General features: G+C 39.8%; 2 long non-coding RNA genes across 2 annotated transcripts; both read right to left on the reverse strand.

The window, feature by feature from the left end:
- Positions 1-1,909: 1,909 nt before the first annotated feature.
- LOC119733753 lies at positions 1,910-4,600 on the reverse strand. The gene is made up of 3 exons (XR_005271965.1): positions 4,492-4,600; positions 3,354-3,463; positions 1,910-2,370 (listed from the first exon to the last, which is right to left on the reverse strand). It is a non-coding gene; the product is annotated as an uncharacterized LOC119733753 (long non-coding RNA).
- Positions 4,601-8,481: 3,881 nt separating this feature from the next.
- Positions 8,482-10,050, reverse strand: LOC119734101. Its single transcript, XR_005272036.1, has 4 exons — positions 9,906-10,050; positions 9,097-9,129; positions 8,825-8,898; positions 8,482-8,527 (listed from the first exon to the last, which is right to left on the reverse strand). It is a non-coding gene; the product is annotated as an uncharacterized LOC119734101 (long non-coding RNA).
- Positions 10,051-10,301: the final 251 nt, after the last annotated feature.

A 10,301-nucleotide genomic window follows, 5' to 3' on the forward strand; every position in this document is an offset into this window, starting at 1 on the left:
TTTCGAAAAAAAAATTTTGCAACCTGATGCCACTTTTTTTCTTCATATATCATCTCAGTTAAGGTCAGTCATTGCAAAAATGATGATTAGACATGAATCTGGGACTAAGAAACATTTCCAATTTTGTTAGGAAATACTTAAAAGAAATTCTTGACTTGCCATAGACTTTGTACACAATCGCGGAAGTGGCGTCAGGTTGCAACATTTTTTCCAATATTTCTTTGTATTTGGAGGGCTCTTCTACACCTTTTAAAATAAATGTCTTGTATGTAAATCAAGGAAGGAGTCACTTCACTTTCATAGGGACTGCTAATGATTAATATTTTCATCAAGATTCATTAATGACCCAAGATTCTTCAGGGGAGAATGTGGAAGGACATCTTGTTCCCTTGCTGGGAATGCGCATGCCCACAAAAACAAGAATTGTTTTCTCAATTGACAAAGCAATTTGGAGCTGTAAAAAAGTGTGCCGCGTATTCTGGTTCATGCGCAAACATTAGCACAAAGACCGCTGACGTCACACTTCGGCATGCTATTGCATGCATTACAGATACCACTTTAAGCATTCATCGCTGTAGAAACAGGTTAATTATTAAATGGTAAATTTATAGTTGGATCTAGCATTTTAGAGTAACTTCTGGGGGTAAGGAAATGGGCAACATAGAATACGTGCATGTATAAACCACTGAAACAAAAACATTGAAAGGAAACAGATTCACCTTTTCCAGATTTTATTACTTAACTAATTGATAAACAGGCTTTCAGCTTCAAACATTCAAGTGTACTCGTAGTGGGATTGATCGACTCCTTTACAGATAGTACAATTTGAGTTGTTTTCCTGCAACAGCACTAATGTCGCTTTCATGAACATTGACCAACTGTGCATTTCAACCATTGCAAAAAAGTTCCGCATTGTATCCCACTACCGTACGAAGCACTGTGTGACCAGAACCAAAATGATATACACATTAACCTCGGCTGGCGAACACTAAAGATCCAATCGTTACCAAAAAAAAAGTCAAGTTCTCTCAAAATTTGTAAAATATTACAGATGTCAGAAAAATAACCATATTGTCATGAATGTTTCAGCCAAACTCAATGCAAGGGTGTAGCAAACAAGTGGATCCGTCGAGATTATTTTTTTCCCCGTTTTTAAAATTGCTCAATCAACCAGTCTCTGCGAGCAGTCTCAGTAAACTTGGTCAATCATAACCAGAGACAATAAAGTCAGCTCTCTTTAATCTTGGAAGACCACAGCATATCCTGGTTGCGGAAGGCACTGGATGACGACGACGTTGGTTCTGTCCAGAACCGTTGTCCGAGGAAGTTGTGCCCCTCCTCGGTTTTGTGGTGGGATGTTGGGCGACAGGAAGCTTGGCCAGGGTGCCTTGTACCATGCGGACTTGGCGTTTCTAACATGGCATACTCCATTCTTCAATTGTATAAGCTATAATTTTTGTTTGTTAATTTGTACAATGGTTACAGCTGCCACAGATTTGCTTTATTCTGAGCAAGTAAGGCAACTGAACATGATAGATAAGGCCCAAAAAAAAGTCTCCGGTTTCTGGAATGCGCGCGCGTCGCCGTAGCCATGCGCGTCGGTAAAATGAAAAAGGTTTTTTTTTAATGAAAGATGATGTCTCAAACCGCCAAACTCACTGGTTTGACTGGAATCCTGCTGCTGCACAATTTTAACGTGTTTTTAGATGGGGTTATGATCGAGAATAACCGTTATGTGGCCTCTCTGGACTCCCATTATTTGCACGAAGTTTAGTCTGGCACCATTTGCAGTCATCAGCCGACATTTGCAGCAAAAAAAAAACAGGTAAAAAAAAACAAAAAAAGCCGCGTCGCCGCGCCCTTTTTTGGGCGAGCTCCATACCAGAAACCGGAGACTTATTTTTTTGGAGCCTAACTGGCTTGTCATCGGTTCTGCAAAGACTAACAAAGTCTCTCAAAGATGGTTTCCGACTTTATTACACCAAAATAGTGCATTACACCCACTACAAAATCCATAATGCCAAATAACCCATGCCTTGCACTGCAGTATTAAATTCGAAAATTACAAGGTGCCTATAATAACATTGGTATATTGGTAGTCCACTGTTTATTGTACATGCTACTCGTTGAATTACCAAGTACTTTGGAAAGTAACAAGAACAGGCGTAACAATGTCAAAACATTCTCTGCATATACGATGAACAAAACAGTGTGATTGACTTGCCTCCTGTCAAAACAGTGTTAAACAAAAACCTGACCCTTTAACCAACGTATACTATGAAAAACAAAGACTAATTTGTAGAAACATTTTGGAATAATTAGCCAACTACTGGTACTAAATACCTAAGGCAGTCTTTTCTGCTGCAATTGCTGAAAAGAAAAAAAAGAGAGAACAATTACCATTTTAACAAGTAATTCAATTTGAATGTTTTCAGCACACTTGAAATTGGACTCAATTTATTTCAACTTAAAGAAACCATTTTGGAATTTGTCAAACTTAGCCTCTTCACTTGGATTACCTGCTGAAGCCTGGAATGGCAAATACAAGTTTTGTAGGACCATTCTTTAAAAACAATTTATTGATGTTTTGTGGACTCTGTGCACTTAAGTACCATCTAAATGGTAAGAAAGGGAAAGTTGGGGGAGACCAACGGGAGCTACATTCTACCGCATTCATGACGACTTTCTCACCAAGATGTTATGGCTTTGTGCACATTTAGAATAAAATAAGCTGTGCGTACTTTGTGCTATATACGCTGGGGGGGGGGTCAAAAAGCGCCCTCTCTTGTTCACGCACAGAGCCCATTGAAGTTCATGTGTATTGACACAAGGAATGTTGCAAGTAAACTCACAACACATTAGGAACTAACAAGGATCGCATGCAATCTTGGAAAAAATTCCGTACTGGATCACCACTTTTAAAAATTAATTTTCAAGCGCCAAAAGTTGCATCTTTTATGGTTATTCACTCCTCTACTCTCACCCTCTCCTTTCCTCTATCCCTAGTTATTAATCAGTCACTTACTTCATCGACATTCGAACCTCGGACTCTTCAACTGCTTCAACCTAGTTCTGCACGACGTGTGCATCCAAAATGTGCTCTAAAAACACATTTTGCCTGATTTTTTTCGCATTTCCAGAGCTGCCTGGATTCCTCTTGGGTGAAATCACAAGGTGAGGTGAAAATTGATGTGTTTGGCGGCAGGTAAAGTGGTGAGCCAGTATGGAATTTTCCCGCAATCTTTTTTCAAATCCTGATCCCCAACTTCATCAAATGACTCAAAATCCCATCTCTTATTAAAAAAAAAATGACTTTTTTTATCAGTGAGGTGACTGTCAATGACTCTACATACTTTCTGCGGTCGGTAGTTTGTTCTTCTCGTCAGTGTCCGTCTTCTTCAACTTTGACTTGTCGAATGTCTCGACAACTTTTACATCTGGTTTGTCACCCATGTTGGAGGTTCTACAAGAAACAGAAAAAAACTACGGATTTTATGATTCACAGAAAGTCAACTCGGTGAACAATATGTAATAAATAAACCACAACCAACATCTAAAACCATTTTTTTTTATTTGTCAAGAAAGTGGTTCCAGGATTTTAGCTCTGATCATTAATCATATGATGTAAACAATAAGTGATTCGAAATACATGTAACATATAAGTAAATATCCCATTTTAAGAAATGTAAAAGAAAATACAGTCAGACTCTTCCAAGATCAAATGCCATGATCCATACTGCTGACAAATATTGTAACAATGCAAGGAAGATTATGCAAAAGAAAAAAGCTAGCAATACAATGTAGTAGTAGTGTAAAATGAATTTGGGACCGTCTGATCAACTTTGGCCCAATTTCCAGACACCAACGTTTTAGACGTCGTCTGCCTTTTCAAGACGAATCTAACGTTTGAAAGCTATTCTAGGCCTGCAAAAATCATTGCATAGTAGGCCCCTAACTCAAGCTTCTTAAAGATATGTCTCCAGTGTTGCAATGATTAACCAAGTTCGTGACACTCTCTGAAGAACGCTCATGAATAGATGAAAGCCCGAGCAGCCGGCAGCCACAGCAATGAGAAGGCGTAGATGGGGAGTGGCAATGCGACTTGCGAGTGGTGAAAGTTGAGACAAAGTGCGCAGTGCGCCACGTTAGTTGAGAAATTCATTAGTCTACTCTGACATCATGCTAGTCTACAGCCAAAAAAAGGAGTGGAAAACAAAGGAATTGAACGTCCGAAGTCACAAGATAAATGGGTGTAAGTTTTATGAGTTTTTAAGATTAGTGCGCCCGCCACCACCACTGCCATGCATCACGCCTGCGGACAACGCCCACATTTTCTTTGGATGTGCAGACCCTGGGCCGCTGTAGCTGTAACCGCAAGGTCCAGCTTGCAATCATTTCGTGCATGCACAAGCGTGATGCTAGAAAAGCGACAAATTAAGCGCCTGTACAATTTAATGATCTGTTAACTAAAACAACGAATGTGTTATTTACCTAGTTGGCTTGTGTGTTCCGGACAAAGCAAGGGTATCTGCTTCTGAGAAAGTGAACTCGTGTGAGATTGATTCACTCAGCAGACAGCTTTTATACCGCGTGCAAAGACCGCAGTACTCATCATAAAATCATATCACACATGCTCCGCGCGCCGCCGCCGCACCCAGCCTACGCGCTAAAGTTTGATACATGCGCGTATATCAATCCGCGGTAGGTCACGCGGGCAAATAAAATTATTACAAAAGCTAATTCTATCTCCCTGTTGAAATGTATACATTGTATAAATTGCACGTTCCATTTGGAATACGGCTCATTAAAGCGCCCGCCCTCCCAATTCACACGCACGTTCATTCACGAAACATGCCTGCATTATGCATAGCTCCCAAGATCCCTCTCCGACATCCCCCTTTTAATTAAAGTAATTGACAGCTAATTAAAAGATCATGAAGCCATTGCAAAAAATTAATGCGCACGTTTGTAAAGTTCCACAACATGTACGCAACAACACTGGATTATTTTTAGATGCATACATCCGATTCTACAATTTAAAAGTATTGAAAGCAAGACAGATCAAGCCACAATGGATCGTTAAAATCAGGGGAAATAAAGAAAAGAAGAAGCTATGCGACTAAAAATAAAACCTATGGAATAATGTTGAACAGAAGATCAAAGAGTAGACCTCATTAGTAACTTGTGTGCAATCTTCGAAATGCGCGCGCAGTTTGCTCTAAATAGCCAGTCAGCAGCGTTTTTTTTTTTTTTGTACATCACGGTCAGGGGTTAGTGACGGAACGCGCACACGCTCATGGAGCCGAGGCTGGTGAAGCTCATCATCCCTTCCCAGCGCCCTGTTTGCAGGGTGGTGGGTACTGACGAGCGAAGGCCTACTACCGGTCAGCATGTAGGGCGCCCTCAATTAGATTCCTTAGTTTCCCATTTTTGTCCGTACCTCGTTCAAGCATTTTCCAATCCAAAGTTCACCATTTTGCTTTCATAACAATCCAGGTTGACTAAAATTTCATCCCAAGTTATCCTTAAATCATTCAAGATCATTCCTGTAAGTGATTTTAAATAAACCAGGGCAATTCTCACGGGGAACCATACGGGACAACTGTGACCTTGAACACAGGACAACCAGAACAGGGTGGACTAGCTGACGGTTTAACTGGTTCACTTTCAGCCCACCAGTTTGCCTCATTTAATGAACATTCTACTCGGCTTAAACCGGTCTCAACTTTTTCAACAACACTTAAATAAAAGTACGCTTATACAAATAAGTTTGTCAAGCAATTTCGTTTAATTATATTCCGTTTTTACTTGTGCATTTAAAAAAAAATACTTGCCAATTTTATGCCTACGCCTGAATAAATCCCCATCATCTGATCGGTACGTGGGCAGTCGATCACGTGTCATTGAAATATTACCCACGGCCCGGTAGCACCGCAAGAATAGAAGTTCTATTTCACGGTAAATAGATGTTCTATTCCACGGTAAATGGAAGCTCTATTCCACTCAGGTGATGAGGATTTATAGCATTGTATAAAACAAAACAATGTTTCACATTCGTGCGATGGAAAGATTTATTTCATTCAGTGATAGATGGAATGTTCCATTCCACTCGTGAATGGGACGTTCCATCTGTCACCTATAATAAAACTCGGAAACATTCGATATTTTGTATAATTACTGCGCGCTACCATTACAAAATGCTGTGTGTTTCGAACTTGCAATATCAAGCGTAAAGCACCCTTTTCACAGCAGTTCAACTTTCCACAAGATTACAAATTAATCTACATTTTAAATATCTGGAAACATAGGAAACAAAATCACAATTGCATTTCCAGTATAAATGACGGAAATAAAATCAGTCAATAGTGTCTTTACTGGACAAAAAAAAAAACATAAAAACTTTATCAATCAAAAACATTATTGGAACATTTCTCTTCCGAATGCAAATACTAAAAAATCAGCAAATAGTTATACAGAAGGTCAAAACGAAGTAACATTTCAAAAGAATTAACGAACACTTTTTACGATTTTTTTCTCTCTCTCAATATTAAATACAACAAAGAGTTTAGTCGGATCCCTTGACAAAAACAATGACCAATTCAAGAGCGCATTCCAATTATGACGTACAGGTTGGAGATAGCTGCACTGATCACCGAAAGAGCGCCCTCTAAATTTACGATCGCGTTAAGAGACGGACGGATCTTTCAAAAAATTAATATTCCAGACGACACAGTTTTTACTTGCAACCACAATATTATGAAGGCGTTCTTTGGTTTGGGTAAAAACCACATATATCATGTCTTCGCTAATACAAAACAATGTACTCCAATCCAATAGCACCCTCCGTATATCTATGAGCTCCGTGCGCTACCAAAAGAGGGCGCCCTTTTACCTAGCAACGACGTCCCTTGGGCGGTACATTTCGCTGGTTGACGCGCACCGTTCCTTGTGTGTGATGCGCGTAAACCAGGGGATTTGTTCTATGTACACGCAGTGGCTGCGCACCCCCAACTGTACTTCCTTTGCCGGTGAGGGGGTACTTGTGCACGGAGCGGATATAGGTTTTCCCGGCTATTTTAAAAGATTTTTTCATTCAAATTCACCAACTCTGACTTTCAATTTCGTCCACGAAACAGGCACGCTTTTACCAAAACGAATTTAGTCATTTACCATACCATTTTAAAGTTTGGTCACCCTCTTAAGTAACTGGGTCTAGAACATTTGTCATTGCAGATGAAATTCCTCCAAGCTGTTGCCGAATGGCAGCATTCCTCTACGAATTTGATTTCTGATTAACAAGGTTTGGCGTAGACGAGACGAAATTCAGTACGCTGGGACGAAAACGTGTGCGCATTGTCTCAATTTGCTTGAATTTGAAATTGTTTGACAAAAGACAACATTAAACATTGAAAGTGCACATGGGCGTTGCCAGAATTTTTTCAAGAGGGTGGGGGGGAGCACATTTCCCCCCGAAATCCCTGTACTTTTCCAGCGTATTCTCGATTTATCATTGTTCGAGAGGGGCGGGGACATTCCCCCCCCCCCCCCGCCAACCCATTAAATTAATAGCAACACGACTCCGCGCCTCTTTTTCTTTTCTCTTTCCTTTTTTTCGCCTTTTTCTTTTTTTTCTTCTTTTCTAGCGGGGGAAAGTGCCCCCCTTGCCCCCCCCCCCGGGGCGACGCCCATGGCAGTGCAAAATCGATGTTGATGAACGAATTGGAATATTAGAAATGGGAATTCGAATGATAAAGGTTTTAAGGAAACGAGAAAACCTATATTACTCAAAAGCGGTATAAATGACAAATACAGTCAAGCTTCAACTTCTTATAGCACATTATGTCGAAAAACTTCACTTTTAAGGCACAATCATATTGTTCATATTAACAGCGGATTTGTTAACAGAAACATTACCTACAGGCCTACGCAATAAATTGGGAAACTTGATCAACATGTAATAGCCGTGCCATGTTCATTATTTACTAGAGACTAATAAAAAGAACGAGTTACATAAATCTTGCTTCTCAATGGAGTTCACTTGGTCCTAATATGGGACCAAATTAATGTTGTCGATGTGTCGTCTTTAGAACACCATTTCGGGCGATTCATAATGCAGTGCGCCACTAAGAGTTTGCCATGGAGAATCCATTTTTCAAGTTTACGGTTGACAAAACATGGCCCATTTCAATGAGCGTCAGTAGACAACTTGGGTTTATTTGTTATAGACTGGGGCATAGCGTTCTGCCGCCTTACAAAAAAAACACCATATTGATGAAAAGAAAAGAAAAGGGCAAACAGATACTCGAATCATACGCTTACGAAACTACAAACCGGAAAAACGAAGGATTTCAAATGTCCCGCGAGGCGAATTTGTCGACCATCTCCCACAATGCACTGGGAAAAATGAACTCTCCGTGGCAAACTCTTGGTGGCGCACTGCATTGTGAATCGCCCGAATTGACCGACGAGTGTGTCACTGGGTTAGGGTTAGGGTGTGTCACTGCATGGGTATAGAGGCATGACGGATCTGTAGAAAAGACACGGGCATTTAAGTTTCGGTGACCCAAAGCAATCGATTTTGTACCAAAGCCAAAAGTATTGTGGAACAAGATGAAAATGTAGGACACTCATCTTATAATGATACGAGATTGGATTGAATCTTAGCAAGTTCAAGCCTTGACATGCACATTAAATGAACACTTTTTACAGAACCGTAACGCAACTGGATCATAATTTGTATCCATTTGACTTGTTTTGATTGGGCCGAATCAACCACCAACAACCAGAAACTGGTAAATTAAAGATTGTATTGAAATACTCTTACCTTGGCTACGACAATGAACGCAACTACAAGGCACACGAAGCAGACACCGACAACCGCTACTCCAATGATCAGCTCTTTATAGGAAATGAAAAGCCGAATTGATGATCTGAATACAAACTCTTGGTGGCAGCAGACTTACTTGTCATGCGCATGCTCAGAATAAACGATAATTCCTTTCCCCTAGACTGTTTCCCGCCCCCCCCCCGCCTCCCTAACAATGAACAGTAATTTCTGTCTCTTTATTGATATTTCGTAAACAAAATTATATGTACCTGTTTCCATGGAAGACAATCCTTCGTTATTTCCTGTCACGAAGAAAACGCAACATATTTTATATTCAGCAACTGAAATCACTGAGCACTAACTGTCACGGCACTCTACATCTTTAGCAACAGCCAATCCTTTTTAAACGCTTGCCATTATGTGACCTGCCATAGCGTAATGAGGAGTTGAACCCCCTCCTTTGACTTTTCACGTTATCTTTAGCTTTCCAATGATACCAAATTTATTTCTGTACCTTCATTTATTCCAAATATATGACGCAGGAACTTCAATGGTGTCCTGACAAGTTTCTCTAACCTCACTTCGAGAAAAACGGCTTTGAAGAAAAGACACGCATTGCGCCACCACCGGCAGTAAAAAACGTTCTTCAGTTTTTCCTTCGGTTGGTACTTTTTTTCCCAACAGAAATGCATCGTGTGAAGCTTGGATACCTTGGCTACTCAAAAATACTAAACAATCAATATCGATTTTGGCATGATTTTTCTGGTATAGGCCTATCTGTGTCGATTACTCAAAACATTCCTCATTTTGCCTCAGTAGGTCACATATGGTATTCGGTATGACATTATGTCAAACATTTCAAATATAGCCTTATAATGGAAGAGTTGCTGCTGCACGTCGATAAGTTACTGTCTTTGCTTTGCTCTTCACAAAAAAATGTTCAAATATTTGTAAAAATGTTTAGCATCACAGGCAAAAAAAATGCCAGTTTTTCATGGCATTTAAAATATTTAAGTTTTTTTGCTCAACTTAAATCAGTATATGGAAGAAGTACTGAATATGATCAAACTCAACTGACCTTTATTAACCATGCGTGGGGCCTCCGGCTTCGGAATATCTGGCACTGTATCTGACACCATATTTGGCACTATATTTGATTACAAATTGAAGCAATTACCATGGTTACATTACGCGTAAATTTAGTTACAAAATGGCTAACTAAACTAACTTCACAGCTACAGACTCTTTTTTTTACTTTTCTTGTAGATGTTTGGCCATCAAATTCAGTTGATGGGTTGTTTATTTCAATGAACATTCAGGAAAACATTGCATCAAATTCAACAACGGAGCTACAAGTTTGATGTGACCCTCTAAAAGCATGAAGCTTTTCGTGTTTGTAAATTAATATATGACAGGGTTGTAAGGTTAGGCATCGTCGATATCAGAATTTTCAATAACAATATATCGGAAATCC

The sequence above is a fragment of the Patiria miniata genome, unplaced genomic scaffold (genome assembly GCF_015706575.1).
Source record: "Patiria miniata isolate m_02_andy unplaced genomic scaffold, ASM1570657v1 HiC_scaffold_26, whole genome shotgun sequence".
Lineage (NCBI taxonomy): Eukaryota > Metazoa > Echinodermata > Asteroidea > Valvatida > Asterinidae > Patiria > Patiria miniata.